Here is a 22,054-nt window from a genome sequence, read left to right as displayed (position 1 = left end):
TTGCGGTGTACATAGAGGACTCACGTAAGCGGGACGTTTGTCCCGACGGTCCTCCCTGGCTGCGGGAATGTGGGTTTGCCAGCCCCCATAGACTCGCAAAAGCGAATCCTCCCTGCGGGAGATGCAGGTGTCACAGATGAAATTCGAGCAGCCATATGATAAACCAAAATTCCGAGCGCCTTATCACGCGTGACCGTTCGGTCAGCACCCGTTCTCAGCCGCCTGGGTGGCATTCGGTCACTCCAGCCGTTCTCCGAAATATATGATAAGTACAAACAAAGCCTTCTCCCACTCCAACGAATAAAAGAATATAAATGCTCCCCTCAAAATCATCCGGCCAGTCTAAAAAATTCTTAACTAACCCAAGTATCAAAAGTGTATCATCGCGAACCGAAAATAATATTGTATAAATTGAGTAAAAATAAAAAGAACTCGATCTCCTGTTCGGAAATTGACAAGTTTCTTATTTTTATCTTAATTTTACGCGACATAGGCACGGCTACGAGGGTGTGATTAATTTCTAATTTCAATATCTTGTTGTATCTCAATCGGTTTCTGTATTCCTTATTGTTACGTTCGATGTATGTAGAACGCATGATCCAAAATTAGGTACTTGCCGTCAATTTGTAAAAAATGATTGTTAACAAATTTTAAAATATGATGTTACATGTGAAAATTGAAAATTACCGGACAAAGTAGAGGAAAGCCTCGATATTTGTAAGAATATAGACAATTGCATTGTAATGACAATTCCTGTTCGAGCAGTCGAGGTAAACAGACGCGTAACTGTGCTCCAGTGCAAGTGTGATAAATAGTGAATTTAGGAGGTTAAAACGTTAACGAACACTGTCACATGGTAAATGTTTCAAAATACAACAACAAATACCGCCAATCAAACAAAAAAGGGTGAAATATACTGTTGCGACCGTTCGCGGAGAGACGCGGACGCTAGGAAAACACGTCAGCGAGAGGCATAAATTCTCGCTACGATTCGGTTAATCGACGCCGCGAAATAGTCGTTCCCCTGTTTCGGTTAAGATAACAGAGGTGGTTCAATGAATGTAAACACTGTATAGTAAGTTATAAATCACCGTTTATCCTAATCCGTCTATCCTACTTGTAAAGAGGATAGTTACGCTGGTGCGTATGTATAAGATGAGTGAGTGACTGATCTACGGGTGTATACCTTGTCAAAGGATGTAGATTGTTCGAAGGATGGAAAATCAGTGCTGTTCGGTGACGATGCTGTGGCGGAAGAAAGCTAAGGATGGGTGTGTCTAGCGCGCGGGACCATCGGATTTGTTGGTGACGTTTTTCACTAAGAGAGTGCGGGAAATAGGCTTCGTTGTTAATTGGTTAAACGAAGGTTGGTGGACTAGGAAGGGTCTTAGCCACCCTCGATAGAAAGTGGTTAGTAGGAGAAAAGTTGCATCGTACGTGAGAAAAACTAACTTTCCCTTGTCAAGCCGTAGTAGACACTGGTCTTTAGAAATGATTCAGAAAACAGATGTTTGTTTCGTCTGAAGGACCTTAGCTAGCAAATTACTGGGATTTATGATGGGTCCTTAAGAATATTGAGGGTACGCAGCAAGGATGAGCGGACATCTGGTTCCCGTCTGGCCTGCGGTGTGTGGCCTGGTCTAGGTAGAGGGTCGCCCGATGTAACATATACTACATAAATGAAGCTACAAATATGTTAAGCAGAAAACAACCAATTAACAAAGAACAAGAAAGCTCGCCTATAAAAGAAAAGGAAGCGTTGCAAATCAGGAAGAAAACAGCTACAATAACGAACTATCCTATCAAGATTTTTTTTATTTATTTGTTAAAATTACAATCAATTCTCGCGTTGAGAATTTTCAGTAATTTTTCTGGCGTGGCGCAGTGACATGGCTGATTATTTATAATAAGTTAATACTTATTATAGATAAATATAATTTATAAGTAAGTATTATAAATAAGTGAATATTGCTTAATTTAGATAACTAAATGAATCTAGCGTTTAGGTCTAGCGGGTAGTGCCTCTTCAGCCTGCGAATCTGGTCCGTCATATCAAGTAGTCCAGTGATTAGGGGGTTTCGGTGTTTGTTGACTCTTTTGCTATATCTGTCGCTATATTTTGCTATTTCCTCTTTGACTGTGGGTATCTTGAGGTCGCGATGAATTGTTTCGTTGGTAACATACCAAGGTGCGTCTATTAAGGTTCTTAGCGTTTTCGATTGGAAGCGTTGAAGTATTTCAATGTTGGACTTACTTGCTGTTCCCCATAGTTGGATTCCGTAGGTCCAGACAGGTTTTATTACGGTCTTGTGGAGGGTAATTTTATTCTGTATGTTTAGTTTGGAGCGTCGGCCCGTGAGCCAATAGAATTTTTTTAATTTGTCCTTTAGTTGCTTCGTTTTATCTGAGATGTGTTTTTTCCACGTTAGTCTCTTGTCCAGGGTCATGCCCAGGTATCTGACTGAGTCCTTGCTAGGAACTGTCGCATTGTTGATGGTGACCTGGGGGCAGGTTTCTTTTCGGAGCATGAAGGTTTCATGTGAGGATTTCTTTTCGTTAATTTGAAGCCCCATTTATGAAACCACTTTTCCATGGAGTCGAGATATCGCTGGAAAGTGGATGAGGCAATTACCGGGTTTGCGTGGGTAGCTAATAGCGCTGTGTCGTCAGCAAATGCCGCTATTGTTATCTCATTTGATATAGGTAAATCGGTAATGTAGATGGAGAACAGCAGGGGTCCGAGGACACTACCTTGGGGTATGCCAGATTGTATTGGGAATGTTGTGGAAGTGGCGTCTAAGCATTTAACCATGAATTGTCTATTGGTTAGGTAGAATTTTAGGATGGAGTAGTACGGGTGTGGTAGGATCTTTTTAAGTTTGTATAGTAGCACTTCATGCCATACTTTGTCAAATGCCTGTTGGATGTCTAGGAATACAGCTGGAGCAATATTTTTTCTTTTCATGGGTGTGGCTGATCATGTGGGTTATGCGATGGATCTGCTCTACTGTTGAATGTTGTTTCCGAAAGCCGAATTGGTGATCTGGGAGTGTTTTCAAGTTCTCTAGGAGTGGAAGGAGTCGATTTGTGAGCATCTTCTTGAATAGTTTAGACAGGGTAGGTAAAAAACTGATTGGGCGATAGGAGCTAGTTTCATATATCGGTTTTCCGGGTTTAGAGATGAGGGTAATCAGTGAGATTTCCCAGGCCTTAGGAAAGTATTCAAGGCGAAGAATAGCGTTAAAAATCGATATGATGAGTGCAAATCCCTTTTATGGGAAGTTCCTTGATTGCTTTATTGCCTATTAGGTCGTGCCCTGCTGCTTTCTTGGGATTTAGGCGACTGATTGATTCTATAATCTCTGCAGAAGTGAAGGGTTCAATAGGAGGACACGTATGGAAGGGAGAGTGCAGGTATTCAGTAATGTCCGCGGCAGCTTTGGAGGAATGGGGTTTAAATACTTTAGATAAGTATTTAGCAAACAGGTTGGCTTTTCCTATAGGGCTACGCACCCATCCACCTTGCGGACGGCGGATTGGAGGGATTATTTGCGGGGGGGCGCGTGAGTTTCCTGGAACCCTTCCATAGTGAGTAGTTGGAGTCAGCGGTGGGCGAGATATTTATGAAAACAGTCATTTTTAGAATTTTTGATGATTTTGATTAGCTTTCTAGTTGCGTTGTTTAGTTTGCGTTTGTCATCCGGTGTTCTATCCATCTGCCATACTCTTCTTATTCTACGTTTTTCTGCTATTTTTTTTAATATGTATTGGGGATATTCTTGTTTGCTGATAGACGTCTTTGTCGGTGTGGAGAGGCGGATGGCGTTTATTATGCTCGTGTTTATGTATTCCGCGGCTGCTTCGATATCTTCATTAGTTTTTAGTGAAATTAAGGCTGAAGTTGAGTCATTAAAGACTTCTCTAAAGAGCTGCCAGTTGGTGAGTTGGTTATGAATAAAGCCATTAGGTGTATTCTCGATACTTGTTGAACTGACTGTTGCTATCACGGGCGAATGGTCAGAAGAGAGATCAGCCGAGGAGTTGATTTGGACATATTTTGGCGAGATATTTTCAGTTATGAAGAAGTCAAGTAAGTCAGGTATTTTGTTAGTGTCAGTGGGTAGTATGTGAGTTCGTATGTGGTAAGGTAGGTGAGATTGTTGGTTATTATGCTGTTGAGGAGATTTTTGCCTCTTACTGTAACCAGTCTGCTGCCCCATTGGGTATGTTTGGCGTTATAGTCTCCTCCAGCTATGAATCTACTGCCCAGGATGCCCAGGAAGTTATCAAAGTCTTCTTTGGCGATGGAGTGTCTGGGAGGCCAGTATACTGCTGACTTGGTGATTGTACCATGACAGTCTTCTATTGCTACGTTTGTTGCTTGGAGGTAGCCTTTCTGGAATGATGGAAGTTCGTAGTGCATAATGCGTGATTTGATTATGATTCCGGTGCCGCCGTGGGCCTTTCCGCTGGGGTGTTGGATATAGTGGATGTTATAACCATTTATTTTCAGATAGTTTTTGTCGGTGAAGTGGGTTTCCGATACGAGCATTACGTCGATATGCTGGTATTCTAGGAAGAGTTCTAGTTCAAATTTGTGTTGCGCTAGACCGTTGGCTTTCCAAAAAGCTATGCGTCTTGGTTTTATTTTGCGTCGGTGTGTATTAATTTATCCATGATGAGTGTTAGTAGCGATAGCAAATTATTTATTTGCTCTGATTGTTTCTCTGTCAGCTTTTCAAGCCTAGAGACGTTGTCTGTGTTAGGTGAATTGGGGACACTATTTTGAGATAGGTCTCTGTGGCTATTCGGATTATTTTGGATTCCTTGTACTGCTTTGGCTTAGGAGGTTGAGGTAGTGGTGAATTTAGGAGGACTAGGTATTTGATTGGTTACCTCTTTTGCTCTGAGTTTAGGGTACTTGTTTGTGTACAGGGTTTTGTAGGCTGAGCAGCCTTTGTAGTTGGCAGGATGGTCACCTTAACAGTGGACGCACTTTGCTGGGGTTTCCGGTGATTTACTGCACTGGTCAGTGGGGTGTGTATCTGCACATTTAACGCAGCGCAAGGTATGGTTGCAGTATTTTTGCATGTGACCGTACCTTTCGTACCTTTTACATTGCACTATCTCTTTTTTAACAAGCGGTGGTTCAAATTTTACCATTGCGTTCAATAGCCGACTGATGTTGTAGATTTCCTTGTTGTTGGGGTTTTGTTTTATGTCTATGAAAAATAAGGATAGCGGGTCATTTGAGACTCTATGCCTTATGTTACTAACGTTGATGACTTCGTGGCCGAGTTTCAAGTTCGAATTTTCAGTTCATCAATGTCTGCTGAGTGGTGAATGTTGCGTAGAACCACCCGGAAAGGTCTTTCTTGTTTAAGTTGGTAAATGTGGAAGTTGGCGTTCAAGGTCCTAAGTAGCTTGGTGAGTTTTTTGCATGCATCAGGGTTTGTCGGCAGAATTTTTTCCTTGTTGTTGTTTATCTTGAGGTTGTAGTCCTCCTTGGTGATGTCTCCCTCGAAGGACTTGATCATCGTTTGTATGTCAATGGCATCATCAACAAATATTGGCGTCGATTAAGGCTTCCAATACGGCGAACCTGTTGTGAGTATTTACTTGGATTGTTGTTTGTTCGTTCTGGGCGTCGTTTGTGTTTGTTTTTGGTGGTTGTATTCTTCGTTTCTTTGAACTTTTGGCATCACTGGTGCGGAGGGATCTGATGCACCTTTGCCACGGAGGAGGTAGTGCGCGGCAGTTATGAGTTTGCTCAGGAGAGCCTGGTCGTGATTCCTGGGCCATCATCGAGCTGGTTAATTCAAAATGAATAACTAGTCGTGAGGCTATGAGGCTAGTGGGATTTTTTTCTCTCTAAAGGATAGGAAACACTTGGCTGTGTTCACTTTCGACGGTTGGGCGACACGTGTTGTTTTACGAACTTCACTGAGCCTAGACACACGTCTGCACGCTTCGACACTCAACAGCGAACTCGATTTTGCTTTGATAAAGTTAAAACTGAGTGTTATTAACGTCGTCGGGCGAATATTAATGAAAGTAATCTGGGAAATACAATATATTACTCCTAAAACTAAGCTCTGATATCTGAGCATATATATATGTCGGAAATGAAAGGACACCGGAGCCTTCGCTTTGGAATTTTGAGAAAGTCCCTTAACACTTTAATCTAGATTCTACCATAGGCGTAATTAAGCGATTGTCGTCATTCAATCCGATTGTATTTGTTTGAGATTTATGATAGTGAGCTTGGGCTCGAAGCAACAACCAGTCGCCGAACGTAACGGAGGTCAAGGGATGAACGTTTTTACCTAACAGAGGTATAGAGTAATTCTATAGCTCTCCTTAAAAGAAATAGTACTGGCAGTACGCGACAGTAAACATTTCAACGGTTTCTGTCCCGTAGCTCGCCACATGCAGACCCTACTCTTCAGGTATGATGGTCACCAGACGCCGACGCATCTCCACAGTACATGTTCAGCTTGCCTGAGGGTCGCTTTAAACATTAAGATCTAGTTATCTAAAGTCCTTCAAACAGACAAACAGTCTTTGTCCCAACTACGGGAAGATAGGGGAGATCTATTTTTCAACGAACCACGCTTCCCGTTAGCAACCTTCCCTCAAGGACGAATACCATCCTTTTCTAGCCATAGCAATGGGCTAGCAATGGAATAGCCATTGCTCCATTAGCCACTGGTAAGCCAGTGTTCACCAGACCCCACCGACTTGGAGGAAGAGTTGTCACTTGGCACTGGTGGGCGTGAAGAGTGCAATGCCACATCAGCATCTTCGGAGCCTAAATTCTCTTTACCTATCGAGCTCCTATCAAGCCTTCTTCTTAGTTTAAAGGGGTCCGTCTCCTCACTATTCCCCTTCTTCAAGATCGGGATCGAGATCTCTTTCAACCTCCTCTGAGTGTCACTGCCCTCCATTAAATGGTTCCCGGTTGAGTTTGACTAACGAGAGACGGCCCTGGGACCGACCTCTCTTTGCTCCTCGCCCAATCGTGTGATGATAGTCGGGGCGAGCCTGGGGAGGCACCACTCGCCTCCTCGACGGGGCCTGGGGACTCCGAAACCCCCTAAGCCGTAACTTTAATTTTCCTATTCGTGTTACCCACGTAGTTTACAAAGTTAAAATAGTCGGGGGGCGTAGCCGGTTTCGTCATAAAATCGTTCTTCCATTCTCGTATCCATTTTCGTTGCCAAGGTCGTCATAGTATAACCCTATTGAGTCTACCGATGTCATAATTACAGCCCTATCCTTTAGTGTTTATTTCCCTACGATAACATAATCCTCCATCCATTCACTTTATCACATAGTTGTTTCATCACCTTTTTTTTATATTTACGTGGAGGAAATCCGCACGGACGTCAGACCGCTTCTGGGGAAAGCGGCGTGGTAGTGTCGGACTCCAACCGACTAAAACCTCAACGATAACCGTCCCGACTGCGATCGAGAGAGGCCCGGGAACCGGCGTGACGTCGCAACGGGGCCTCCCCCGCGCGCCTAATACCCCGCTGATGGAGCGGTGTGTGGCCATTGTTACACCGCGCCTCGTTACCGGAGCTGCCGTGCCAGGCAGTCCGGTTCCCCTACCGGACTGCTTGGCGGCTCCGACGCGCTGAGCCGCCAGCGCCCAAGCCTGAAACCCCGCCGGGGGGCGCGGCGGGCCCAGCGCGCTTTGCCAACGCCACACCCAGGCGATCACCCATTCAAGTACGATCCGCGCCCGGCGCTGCTTAACTTTCGTGATCTGACGGGAACGAGTGCACTCAGCGCGGCTAGGGCGTTGGCACAGTTGTTTCATCACCTGCCGTTATTGTAACTTACATTCTACAAGCAACATTTAACTATAAAGGGTTAGCCCATCTAACCCGCCATTGTTCTTCGTTATGTCAACGTACACAAGGAGGTTCAAATCCAGGAACATTTTATCAAATTTGAAATAGTTCGCTATACAACAGAAAAAGAACTATCTGAAACCATGCTCATTTTGGATCAGTTGGGAGTACAAATATCCGACTGTCGCGGACAAGGATATGATAACGGTGTCAATATGAGGGGAATATATCAAGGAGTACAAGCAAATATATTACATGTATATCCTAAAGCGCTTTACGTACCACGCGGTAGTCACATCCTAAATTTGTTATTGGGAGATATAGCAAAATCATCAACCCAAGCACTACATTTTTTTGGTATTTTACAAAAATTTACACGATATTTGCAGCATCGACATCGCGTTGGAATGTTCTAAAAACACGTTGAAAATATTACACCTAAACCATTGTCAGAAACTAGGAGGGAATGCCGTTTTGATAGTGTAAGGGTTATTCGATGTCATGTTCGCCAATTTCGAAACGCCTTGACCGAAATTGCCGACAATGCATCTGACAATAAATTGAAAATTGAGATTTTGGCTATAGTGCGCAGGATAAATGAATTTGAATTTATTGCCAGTCTTATTATTTGATACGAAATATTATCTAAAATTAACATCGTCAGCAAAGTATTGCAAAATCGATGCAAATCGATGTGGCTACGAAGCATCTGTATGGTCTTAACGTATTCCTTGCGGAATACAGAAATGAAGGATTTAGCAAAGCTATGATCGCTGCAAATGAAGTTGCAGAGGAAATGGACATAACACCAGATCTGAAATCATCATACCGGGGTAAAAAAGGGAAATTATACGATTATGAAGGACAGGATGAATCATCGACGATCAGCGACAAAGAATACTTCCGTGTACATTACTGTTACGTCTGGTGACTCTCTACCTAGACCAGGCCACACACCGCGGGCAAGATGGCAGCCAGATGCCTACATATCCTTATTACGTACCCTCAATAGTCTTAAGGACCCACTATAAATCTCAGGAATTTTCTAATTAAGGTCCTTCAGACCGAATAAATATCTTCTTACTGAATTGTTTTCTAAAAGTTATCTACTACGAAAAGACACGGAAAAGTTGATTTTTGTCACGTATGATGCTTCCCACTAACAACTTTCTCTCAGGGGCGGTTTGCACCCTTCCTCACCCATCGGCCTGGTAAATAACCAATTAACAGCGAAGTCTATTTCCCTCGCTGTCCTAACGAAAACTTGTCCTTAACGAATCAGCTCATCTCGTGTCCTTAGACCCACCCATCATAAGTTTTCCTCCGCGGCATCAGCTTCACAGAAAGTCAGGCGTTACATTTTTTTTTTATCCGTCACCATCTAAGCTTACGTCGCGAAACCTAATTATATTCTATCAATTTACTATTCTTTAGTGTGTTAAAACAAGTAATATATTTTGTTGAAAACTAAGTGATTGCAGATTTTGTCATTACCACTTAATGAAAAAACCCGCAATCACTTCGTTGCCAACCCAATAAATTAAAGTAAGAGCTTAATTTTTTCCTTGATTCTTAAATTTGATTCACATTTGTGGAATTTATGATTATAAAATGCTGTGTACAAATTCGCTCTTAGTACAAAAATAGAAATAGCAAATATTGCATTATGATATCGGTTAATAGAATATGCGTTAATAAGTTCGGATCGTAAGGGGCGCATGAACATTTGATGATAATAAATGTTAGTCTTAACGTGAAAAGAATATTACGTTCCTTTCATAATAATCTTATCGCGTGTCTAGAATTCATAAATCATAAAAGAACGTATATACGTATCGGAGATGAAAGAACACCGGAGTCTTTGGAATTTTGGATAATCCCGCAACATTGTAACCTAGAGTCCACTATAGCTGTAATTGAACAATTCTAGTTATTCAATCCGATAGTAATTGTGCGAGAGTTGTGATAATGAGTTTGGGCTCGAGGCGACAGCCAGTCGCCGAACGTTCACGGGATGAACGCTTTGTCTAACAAAGGCATGGAGTAATTCTGTAGCTTTTCTTAAAAAGGAAATAGTTGTAACACTCGACAGTAAACATTCCAACGGTCTCTGTCCCGTAGCTCGTCTACGGCGCGTCTCCGCAGTACATGTTCAGCTAGCCTGAGGGCCCGTTATAAATATATAAACAGACAAAAATATTAATATTATTTTCTTGTAAAATATAACTCATATATGTCGGGTTTACATTAGTATTAGGGTTAGGGGCCTGAAACAAATCTTCGTTTGGATTACACATTGTCGTTATACAATAGAGAAGACATTGACTAGTGCAAATACGATTATTATAGAACCGGACAAGTAACCGTCGTAGTTAGGTACTCGAGATGCTAATGACAAAGATTCAATAACGAATCCGCGGCACACGGGATAAGAAAATGCGCTTTCTTTCAAAGACCAAGTTGTACTCAACTTGCTTGTCTACGGTACAAGTATTACTGGACTAACTCCTTGTTAAACATAGAATATCAACCGAGCGTAAAGACGCTATATAACTCGTTAATCAGACATCACGAGAGAATGCCTTTCCCGTTCCGATGATGCCACAGGGGAAAACTATAATGGGGTGTATCACGAGATCATCGGATTCGTCGAGAAAAGCCTTCGTCCAGAAAGTAAGGGAAATTGGCGTTGCTGCTAATTGGTCAATCTCCATATCAGTGGTTAGAAAAGGATGCTAGCCGCCCTCGAGGGAAAGTTGCTAGTGGGAGACGTCATTCGTTGAAAAATAGGTCTCTCCTATCTTCCCGTAGCTGGGACAAAGACTGTTTGTTTGAAGGACTTTAGGCAACTAAATTCTAAGATTTATGACGGGCCCTCAGGCTAGCCGAACATGTACTGCGGAGACGCATCGACATCTGGCAATCATCTTACTCGAAGAATAGGGTCTGCGTGTGGCGAGCCACGGGACAGAAACCGTTGGAATGTTTACTGTCGCGTGTCGCCACGAATATTTCTTTTAAGGAGAGCTATAGAATTACTCCATACTTTTGTTAGGCAAAGCGTTCATCCCGTGACCGCGGCTACGTTCGGCGACTGACTGTCGCCTCGAGCCCAAGGTCACTATCACCAATCTCGAACAATTACAATCGGATTGAATAACTACAATTGTTCAATTACAGCTATAGTAGACTCTAGGTTACAATGTTGCGGGATTATCCAAAATTCCAAAGGCTCCGGTGTTCTTTCATCTTCGACATATATAAATTTTCGTCAATATTGTACTTAAATTTTTGAATATTGATAGCATACGGTCGATAGTATTGTCAATACCTGGCGTTATGTCGCGTAAAACATCTGCACTAAATCCCTCGCTGCTGAACAGCCAACGGTCCACGTACCGTCATTCAGGCCCTCAATAAATCTAAGGACCCACCACAATCCTTTAACTTCTAACTTCATTGTTTCAACTCATGTTTTTCAGTTAATCTGTTTGTCCTGGGGGATTTTCAAATTCTAGAAATTGTTCAGTTTATGGCTGGTTTTTAGAAAAGTCCTTGGGTTTATTATGTGCTCTTAAAAATTACGGAGAAAACGGGTAGTGACCTAACAAAAAATGCGGTTATTCGCCTAACAGAAAATCCGGGTTTTCGCTTAAACAATGTCACCAACTAGCAACATTGGTAGGGGGGTTCCTTTCCCTCTTATCTCTCATTAACATTGACTAGAACCAATGGACATCGCAGATCGTCGCCCTCACCTTACTAACGAAAAGTGTGAGCAACGAATCCGGTTTCTCCGTTCAAAAAACCACACCCACACCGAGCTTTCCTCCGTAATTGCATGAGAGCGGAAAGTCAGTCAGTTCAATTGCTATCAGTTCTGTCCGAGCAGTCGAGTTATGCAGACGTAAAAACTAGTGCCTCCGTAAGCGCGACAAGAGTGAAAGAAAAGGGACCGAACCAATCGATGATGGAAAACACCCAAAAGATGCCAACAATAAGAATACTAAACAAAGGAGAAACATACGCTATAAACAGGGCAGTAGACCAACAGAGCCCAAATAAACCAACAAGTTAAGTACACAACTGCTCAAATACGAACGAAATAGAGATGGAAATAATACAAAAAGACGACGAAAAGAACAACATCAACAAGGATCTACCACAACATAACGAAAGTTGGAAGACTGTAACTCCCAGCAAAAAAAAAAAAAAATAAATACAAACACAAACGATAGGAGGACTACAGAAACAGAAAAACAACAATGGCTACAATAAATTCCTACACAAAACTCCTTCAGCTCGCTGACAGAAGAAATGGACACAGGCCCTACAGAAAAACCAAAAACACACACCCCCAAGCTACCACCAATCTACATAGACGCTAAAATAATAGACCCCCTCATTGACCTGCTAAACAGCACGACAGGAAAAGAAAACTACACCATTAAACAGCTCAAACTTGATCAAATAAAAGTACAAACTAATACCCCAGAAACCTATAGGAAAGTGACAAAAGCGCTAAAGGAAAGAAACGCTGGGTATCATACTTACCAACCCAAATCTGACAAAAGCTATAAAGCAGTAATCAGAGGTTTACACCCTAAAACAAATACAAACAAAATATGCGAGGAAGTGGCCAAGAGCGGACACCAGGTAAGAACGATCAACAATATAACCAGATTTGATACTAAACAACCACTACCGTTATTTGTAACAGAGCTTGAGCCTAAAAGTAACAACAAAGAAATATTTGAAATTGAAAAAATCTTAAATACAATAATCACAGTCGAGCCACCCAGACAAGAAAGACACACAACAATGCATGCGGTGTCAACAATAGGGACACACAAAAAACTACTGCAAACCCGGCGTGTGTCAAATGCACAGGAAAGCACCTAACAGTGAACTGCCCACACACGGGAAAAATAGATGACGTAAAATGTCACAATTGAGGTGGAAATCACCCAGCCAGCTACAAAGGCTGCGTAGTCAGAAAACAACTACAAAGCAAACGTTTCCCGCCGATTCGAAACAAGACACACAACAATTTCCACACGCAACACGACAACACAGAATCTATGTCAACACCAAATACACAGCATGTAACGAACAATAACCACAGTAACACCAACACCGTTGGTAGCCGAAGCTACGCGCAAGTAGTCAACCAGTCGCCACCCTTAGACAATCAAAATCAGAACAATCACAACAACGACCCTACAGAAACCAAAGAACTACTAAAACAATCCATCAAAAACACTGAAATACTTACAAAAATGATAAGCGAACAAAACGCGGTCCTCAGACAACAAACACAACAAATAGCAGTCATGCTACAACTACTTACTAACATGCTGAGCAAAAAATAAAAATGGACATGCTTAAAATAGCAACCTGGAACTCTAACGGCCTACAACAAAGGGCCCTAGAAACTAAAACATTTCTGTATAGCAATAATCGATATACTACTCGTTTCAGAAACACACCTCACAATAAAAAGCTATATAAAAATACCGTACTGCATCATATATGACACCAAGCATCCCTCAGGGAAAGCACAGAGAGGGACGGCAGTAGTAATAAAAAACGACATTAAACATCACCTACACAGCCAGGTTAGTAAGGAACATATACAAGCAACCACCGTAACTGTACAAACTAGCAGCAACCAACTACAGTTGTCAGCACTATACGCACCGCCGCGACACAAGGTGACGAGTATATTGCAGCGGGCGACTATAACTCAAAGCACACACTATGGGGATCAAGAATCACCACACCTCGAGGCAGAACCTTGGAAAAATACATTAGAAATAATAACCTCAATATATTATCCACAGGAAGACCGACATATTGGCCTACAAACCTGAGCAAAATACCTGACCTGCTAGACTTTGCAGTCACAAAGGGACTAAACGCAAATAAACTAAACATAGCACCCAGCCTCGAGCTTACCTCCGACCATACGCCCATAATAATTACATACAGAAACAAACCAATACTTTACAGCAGCACAGAGAAGCTATGCAATAAAACCACCAAATGGCAAATATTCAAAGAAATAATAGAGAGCAAAATCAGCTGCAACATCCCACTGAAAACACCTGAACACATCGATCAAGCAGTAACAACACTCACAGAAACTATCAAGAAGCAGCAAGGGCAACCACTATACCTGAAACAACCAACAGACAAACAAAAACACTTCCACTAGACATCCTCGAAAAAATTAGAGAAAAAAGAAAAGCGAAAGCAAAATTACAAAAACACAGAACAAAAGAAAACAAAAAACACCTAAACAAACTCACAAAAGGAATAAAAAACAAAATAAAAGAGCACAACAACAACGAGTTCACAAAGTTCATCTAGTCGCTATCTGCACACGAGAACTACAACTACTCCCTATGGAAAGCCGCAAAAAAAAATAAAGAAGACAATAAAAATGGTACCAGTAATCAGAAGAACAGATAACACATGGGCAAGAAGCAACGAAGAGCAAGCTGAAGAATTTTCCAACCACCTATGCAGCACATTTACCCCACATAATATCAACAACAGCAACCGCAATACTCATACGGACGAGGATGCGCTAACAACTAGTACACCAACTGACAATCACTACACCATACCCCAAGCAACAGCACAAAAAATCAGAAACATAATTGAGGAAGCAAAAAATAACAAAGCACCAGGAATCGACCTAATGAACCGCAAAATCTTGAAAAACCTTCCGCCAAGAGCGATAAGACAAATCACAATGATAGTTAACGCAATACTAAGAATACAATACTTTCCAAAAACATTGTACTAAACGGCACACACATAATACAAACAAGGCAAGTCAAATACCTAGGACTCCACTTAGATTCACGACTCACATGGAAACCTCATATTAAAGCAACAATAGACAAAATACAGATGGCAAGGAGACAAATGTACTGGCTAACAAGTCGAAAATCCAAACTAAGCATAGAAAACAAACTAAAAATATATAAAATGGTCATAAAACCAATCTGGACGTACGGAATAGCACTATGGGGAACAGCAGCAATGAGCCATATAACCAAAATAGAGGCAACGCAATCGAAAATACTCAGAACAATAGTAAATGCGCCATGGTACGTTAGGAACGAGGACATTCGGAAAGACCTGGGAATACCAACGGTCAAGGAGGAGATTAACAAAAGTGCAAGAAGGTACAGAGAAAGAATAACAACGCACCCAAACCGTCTGGCAGCGGAAACGGTTGACACACCAAGCATAAAAAGAAGATTAAAAAGGAAACACCTAACAGATCTCACAAAGGACATAACCTAACAAACACGATGATGGTACCCCGCTGAGGGTAGCCACCCACATGTTATATTAGCATACGGCTATAATATTTTACCAAATGTCCTACGGGACAAATTGTAAAATCCAAATAAATAAATAAATAAAAAAAAGTCCTACTTAACCAATAGACAATTCATGATTAAATGCTTAGACGTCACTTCCACAACATTCCCAATAGAATCTGGCATACCCCAAGATAGTGTCAACTATCGTAAGTATCAACAGAGATAACAATGGCAACATTTGCTGACGACACAGCGCTGTTAGCGTCCCACGCTGTTACGTCGCATGGAACATCTGCACTCCAGCTGACGCTACCTGGCAGCCAGCGGCCCACCTACGTTCTTCCCGAACCTCAATAAACTCAAGGACCCACCATAAAACGTCAACTTTTAGCTTCATTGTTTCCACATGTTTGCCAGTCAGACTGTTTGTCTAGAAGTATTTTCGGTTTATGTTCGGGTTTCGGAAAAGTCCTTGAGTTTATTAAGCTCTTAAAAATCACGGAGAAAGCGAGTAGTCACCGAATGGGAAAACCGAACACATGTCTACCAAAAAAGACTGGTTTTCCCCGGGAACGAAGTCACCCCTGATCCACATTGGTGGGAGACTTCCTCATACCCTTTTTCATTAGCATGGGTCATAACCAATCGGCATCGCAGATGGTTACCCTCGCTTCCTTTACGAAAAGTGTGAACAACGAATCCGCGTTCAAAGGGCACACCCACGCCAAGCTTTCCTCCGGAAAAACATAAGAGCGAATAGTCAGTCAAGCAATTCGAGTCTCTCAAGTGGGTCATTACATCAACTCAAGTCAGTCTATCAAGCAGCTCAAGAATCCCCAAGAAGTCAACAAGTCGCAGTTGGTGGTAAACCTCCGAACGGCACGGACCTCTCAGCCTAAAAAGGGACAGCAGGCCTAGGCCCTAAAAGTGTGCGCGTCATAGTAAACAACCACCCTCTAAAGGAAAAAGAAAAAGTGGCAAAAAGTGAAAAATACTGCAGTGACATCATCGTGATATAAATTAAAAAAAAGAAAAAATAAGACAAAATAAAAGTATATAAAAAATAGAAGCTACCGAGAATGATGCAAAAAGCAAGGCAACGAAACCCACCTTAGAACTAACAAGAAAACCCACCAAAACAAAAATAAATCCGCAAAAAGCGGCCAAGGAAATCAGAAGCTTAAGACTGTCCGCGCAAAAGACGCGGAAACTCAACCCCCAAGAGATCAACCTAGATGCCAGAACCAAAGGATTAGAAGAAATCCTAAAAAACACAAAACAAGAGTTCCCCTCCGCCCAGGACGAAAGCACCAAAGAAGACAGAAGCAGGAGACCCGTAAAAGCTGCCTCGCCCCCAGCGATCACAATACATAACCGATTCAGCTTGCTAGCATCAGAACCACACCTACAGTCACAGCCGGGACCAGCAAACTACCCAACGCCAAACACAACGCTAGAGCAAATTAAACAAAAAAACCAAATACTACATGGCAAAATGGGAAAACACAGCCCCATCCCAGACGGGCACCCCACAAGACACGCTGCAGAGGAGCGCACGAAAACCCCATCCACTACAAGGGAATATAAACCGCCTCCCATCAACATAACGTTACAAGACGCTAAGGACACAGTAACGCTAATAGAAAGAGTAGCCAAGATCAATCAGTTTTATATCAAAAGAATACACTCAGGTAAGCATGCTCTCTACCTCCGAAATCTACCCGATTTCCACACAGCGAAAGAAACGCTTCGGGCAGCCAACACAACCTTCTACAGTATACACCCAAAGCAGAGAAACACCACAGATATTTGCTAAAAGGCTTAGACAATAGCTACACCGAAATGGAAATACTCACGGACCTACAAGCCTTGAAAATAGACGACGTAAAATTCACAAAAGTCACACGATTCACGACAAAAAGATCAAGGGAGATCAATATATTGCTCCCAATTTACATAATACAAGTATCCCCCGACAGCAATATAAGCAAACTGCTAAGAATAAACCATTTTAACTACTACAAAATAAAATGGGGAAAAATAATAAAAAAAATAACGATATAACCCAATGCCACAAATGCCAGCGGCTAGGTCACACAGCACAAAACTGTAACCTAACCTACCGCTGTGTAAAATGCACCGAGCCCCACGGCCCAGGCGAGTGCAAAATCAAAAAAGAAGAAGCAGTAACCAAGGAGAAAATATTCTGCGTTAACTGCAAAAACTACGGACACCCCGCCTCTTACAAGGGGTGTCCAAAACTCGTGGAGCTGCGCAAAAAGCTAACTGAAAAACAGAAAAAAGACAAGGAAACAAAGATAAAACGAATTGCTCAAATAAGCCGTAAATACGTCCTTGAAATAAAGTTCTCTGACGTAGTGAAACAACAAACAAAACTAAACCCAATAATCGAAAACACAACACAAATAACAAACTTAAATCCACGATCAAGCCAAAGCGCAACTACAACCGATAACACCCCCCAATAAAGCATTATAAACGTTATCGAAGAATTCAAAAAAAGCATACTATAAGCGGTAAAAGACCAACAAACGCAATTAAATGAAATAAAAAAAACACTATCGACACACGAAGAAAGGATCAGCGCCATCTTCAGCATTTTTAACAGTGCAGAAGATGAATAGCCAAAATCCGCTAAATCAACAGTTACAGTAAAAAACACATAAATTAAACTTAAAACACCTGAAAATAATAGCAATAAATGCCAACTCTCTAATCTCAAACCAAAAAAGATACAGTATGCTAACCCTAATAAATAAAGAAACCCCCGACATCGTACTCGTCTCAGAAACAAAACTAAATAAAAAATACAAAGTACACATCAAAAACTACTCCATGATAAGACACGACAGACCGAACGCCAGCCAAGGAGGAGGAATAGCAATCCTCATAAAAAAACCCCATAAAACACAAAACAATTCTAAATGACAAAATAACAAGTTTCAAAACCTTAGAAACAACGATCATAAAAATAAAAATAAGCAATAAGGAAAATTTATTCATCACTGCAGCCTACGCAACCTACGGAAACCAGAAAGAATTTAACTACGAATTCAATAATCTTTTCGAACTCTTACAGCTCAACAAACCGGAAAACTACTATATAATAGCAGGAGACCTTAACGCAAAACATACAAGCTGGAAAAACGAAATAAACAACACGAGAGGCAACTTCATTAGAAACTGCCTAGACAATAAAAGCATCCATTACAAAACAAACTTATACAGTTCCGAGCTACCCTGTTACCCAAAAGCAGGCTCATACCTGGACATATGCCTAGCAGATGCGCGACTAAAATTCCAAAACCTACGTCCAAATAACACTCTCAAAACCTTAGCCTATGACAGTTCCAAAACATACTCGAACAAAACTGCGACCTAAAGATCTACAACAACGTCAACCTAACAAATAGACAAATCGGCTCATTCATAGACGAAATAGAAAAACATACACAAATCGCTCTCCAAAAATCCGTGCTAAACATAAAACAAAAAATTCATGCGAGCACTATATCAACAATAAAATAAAAGATCTGCATCGAGATAAAAGCTACATACTCTCCAAAATAAGCAATATAAAATTTAACTATTCTTACGACAAAAGAGAAGAATTAGAATTCCTAAAGTACCTACTATACAGAATAAAAGCGCAACTGAAACAAGAATTCGCAAATTCTATAAACCATTACTGGACAAACAAAATAAAAAACATCTCCAAAAACGACTCAGCCAACATGTTCCCACAAATAAATCAAATCTTCAGACCAAAAGGACAAAGCCCCATCCCACCTCTCAAATTGCCCCCAGAAGAAACCTCCCTCATCCAAGAAGTAGGTATAACAATACACAACACCACCAAAGACACCGAGGGTAACTTCATAATAACTAAAACAACAGAAAAACTAGACAGCATTGACACCCACTTTTCCAAAATACACACACAAAACGAACACATGGGTCGAGATCAACTAAACAGAATTATCATCGCCGAAACAAACAAACTCAAAAATGAAATGGAACAAGACAAAACGCTAAACAAAACAGTCTGCACATTCTCAAACGAAAACACCGCACACAACCCCAAACAACCAGATCCAGAAATGAACTACTTCACAAATTACAATCAACTAAACACAATCTTCTCCAAACTAAACAACAAAAAATCCTCCGGCTTCGACGGCATCCCAAACATTATACTCAAGCTTCTACCGAACAAAATAAAATGGTACTACACAGTACTCTTCAACAATGCACTAAACAACACATATTTCCCCAGAAAATGGAAAAAAGCCAAACTGATAGCTATCACAAAAAAAGGCAGAGACGGCTCATCGCCCGCAAACCTACGACCTATAAGTCTCCTCCCCAACATAAGCAAAGTATTTGAAATAATCATAAACAACCCCCTAACCTCCTTCTGCACAAAAAATGACATAATCACAGAAAATCAATTTGGCTTCAGGCACAAACACTCTACAATCCACGCAATAAACAAACTTACGTCGGACATCTGCTGGGCAAACGCAAAACAACGAGTAGCCGCCTGCTTAATAGACCTCGAAAAAGCTTTTGACACAGTCTGGATCCCAGGTCTCATATACAAATTGATCAAGATAAACCTTCCTAAACACCTAATTAAAATAGTCTGGGACATGATCACGAGCAGAACATTCGTAATGACCGAAGGTGCAAACACATCAAGCAAAGAATTCTCCATAACAAACGGTCTGCAACAAGGTACAATAAATTCCCCGCTACTTTTCAGTATTTACAATAGTGACTTACTGAACCTCTTTAATCTCAATACATCCACCCACAAACGCTCCCTAGCCTTCGCAGATGACCTAATCATCTACGTAACAGGCCGCAAAACGAAGACAATAAAAACTGAACTGCAAGAACTCTTCGAAAAAATAAACGACTATTACCACGCATGGAAACTAAAAATCAACACAAGCAAATGCGAAACCATACTGTTCGGACCCAAGTTAAGTGAAATCGGCCCAACAGAAAGAGAACACTGCAGAGAATTCCAAGTAAGAGAAAAAGCAAACAAAGGGGCACTCATACCACACAAAAACTGCGTAAAATACTTAGGAATAAACATAGACGACAAATTAAACTACAAGCAGCACACCGAAACCCAACTTGCTAAGGCCAATAAAGCATTCTGGCGAATAAAAAGACTATTTTACTCCAAACATCTCGACAGCACAGTGAAAATACTATGCTACCAAGCACTAATCAGACCAATCATTACCTACGGCAGCCCAATCTGGTACAACATATTAGCCTCCCAGATGGAAAAAATCCGCATATTCGAAAGAAAATGCATCAGGGCTTGCCTGAGCACATACAGATCCGAACACAGCGGATTCAAAAAATGTGTAAAAAACAAAACAATATACGACCTAGCCAACATTCACCGCATCGACTGCCACATCCTAAAGCTAATAAGAAACCACTTCGCGCAAGCGGCAAAAATAAAAGAAAACAGCTTAGTTTTCAGCTGCCTATTTCCTAACAACGCATATTACAAAAACACTCTGACAACAGGCCACATCCCTCCAGAAGCCTTCCTATACCTAGACGAAAAAAACTACCTCCAGGACCAAAACAACATCCCAATAATATATCACATAAAAAGAAAAACAGGGATCAAAACCATACTTTACGAAGAAAACATAAATGGACAGACCGCAGACCCCGGATGGAGATACAACATGGCCCTCCCCCGGAAAGACACCAAAGACAAGCACAGAAAAAACACAAGAAAATACTGGTGGATACAGAACCCACAGCAAAATAAGAGAAAACATTAAACCAACAGAACACAACTCTGACACCGCATAACACAGGTGTAAAGTGTAAATATTGCAAATATTTGTAAATATTGTAAATACTTGTAAATAATCCTATTTGACACCCCCCCCTGCCCCATCCCTCTCATCCCCCCCCCCCTAAGTTACACAGCACCCAAAAAGCAAGCTACCGAAGCGTCCTGTTTTGCAACCAAGTTTTCAAGACAGAAAAAACAGACAAAAACAAAATCACATAGAAGCTCCGCTCCCGCAGCGGCTTAACCCTAAAAATCATATTAAACACGGAAAATGTAAAGCGCCGACACATATTATAACATGGCTACGTCGCACCGTTGCGTATCGGTACTTTTGCCTAAAACATCACTACAAAAATTCACCGTTTATTGTGAACACCAAAAGGTATTTAAAAATTTGTATGTTGGGTTCAAGAAACATCTTAAATAACAAATAACAGTCAACAAGTTGAATACAGTGACTCGACAAAATCCATTATCATACACGACAAAACGAATGGAGTCTCAGGTCGTACTCATTCGTAGTCATCTTGTATCAAACATTCATTATGTATTACATCGAAATTGTTGGATCTTGCAAATATATATAATAACCTATTAAAAGCAGCGTTATCTACAATTTAACTACCCTTATTATCCCACAAAAAATGAGGGATCGAACGATTCGTGGCGTCGATTAATCAATCGTAACGGGAATTTACGACTCCCGTTGGCCCGCTTCTTCGAGATCGTGTCTCCCCGCAAACGTGCGAAAACACACGCAGACCCGATAATTGCTTCATCCACTCTCCAGCGATATCTCGACTCTATGGAAAAGTGGTTTCATAAATGGGGCTTCAAAATTAATGAAACAAATCCTCACATGTAACCTTCACGCTCCGAAAACAAACCTGCCCCCGGGTCACCATCAACAATACAACAATTCCTAGCAAGGACATAGTCAGATACCTGGGCATGCCCCTGGACTGGAGACTAGCCTGGAAAAGCTACATCAC

The sequence above is a fragment of the Bombus vosnesenskii genome, unplaced genomic scaffold (assembly GCF_011952255.1).
Source record: "Bombus vosnesenskii isolate JDL3184/JDL3185 unplaced genomic scaffold, Bvos_JDL3184-5_v1.1 scf7180000013404, whole genome shotgun sequence".
Lineage (NCBI taxonomy): Eukaryota > Metazoa > Arthropoda > Insecta > Hymenoptera > Apidae > Bombus > Bombus vosnesenskii.
Note: the sequence above shows the minus strand (reverse complement) of the source record.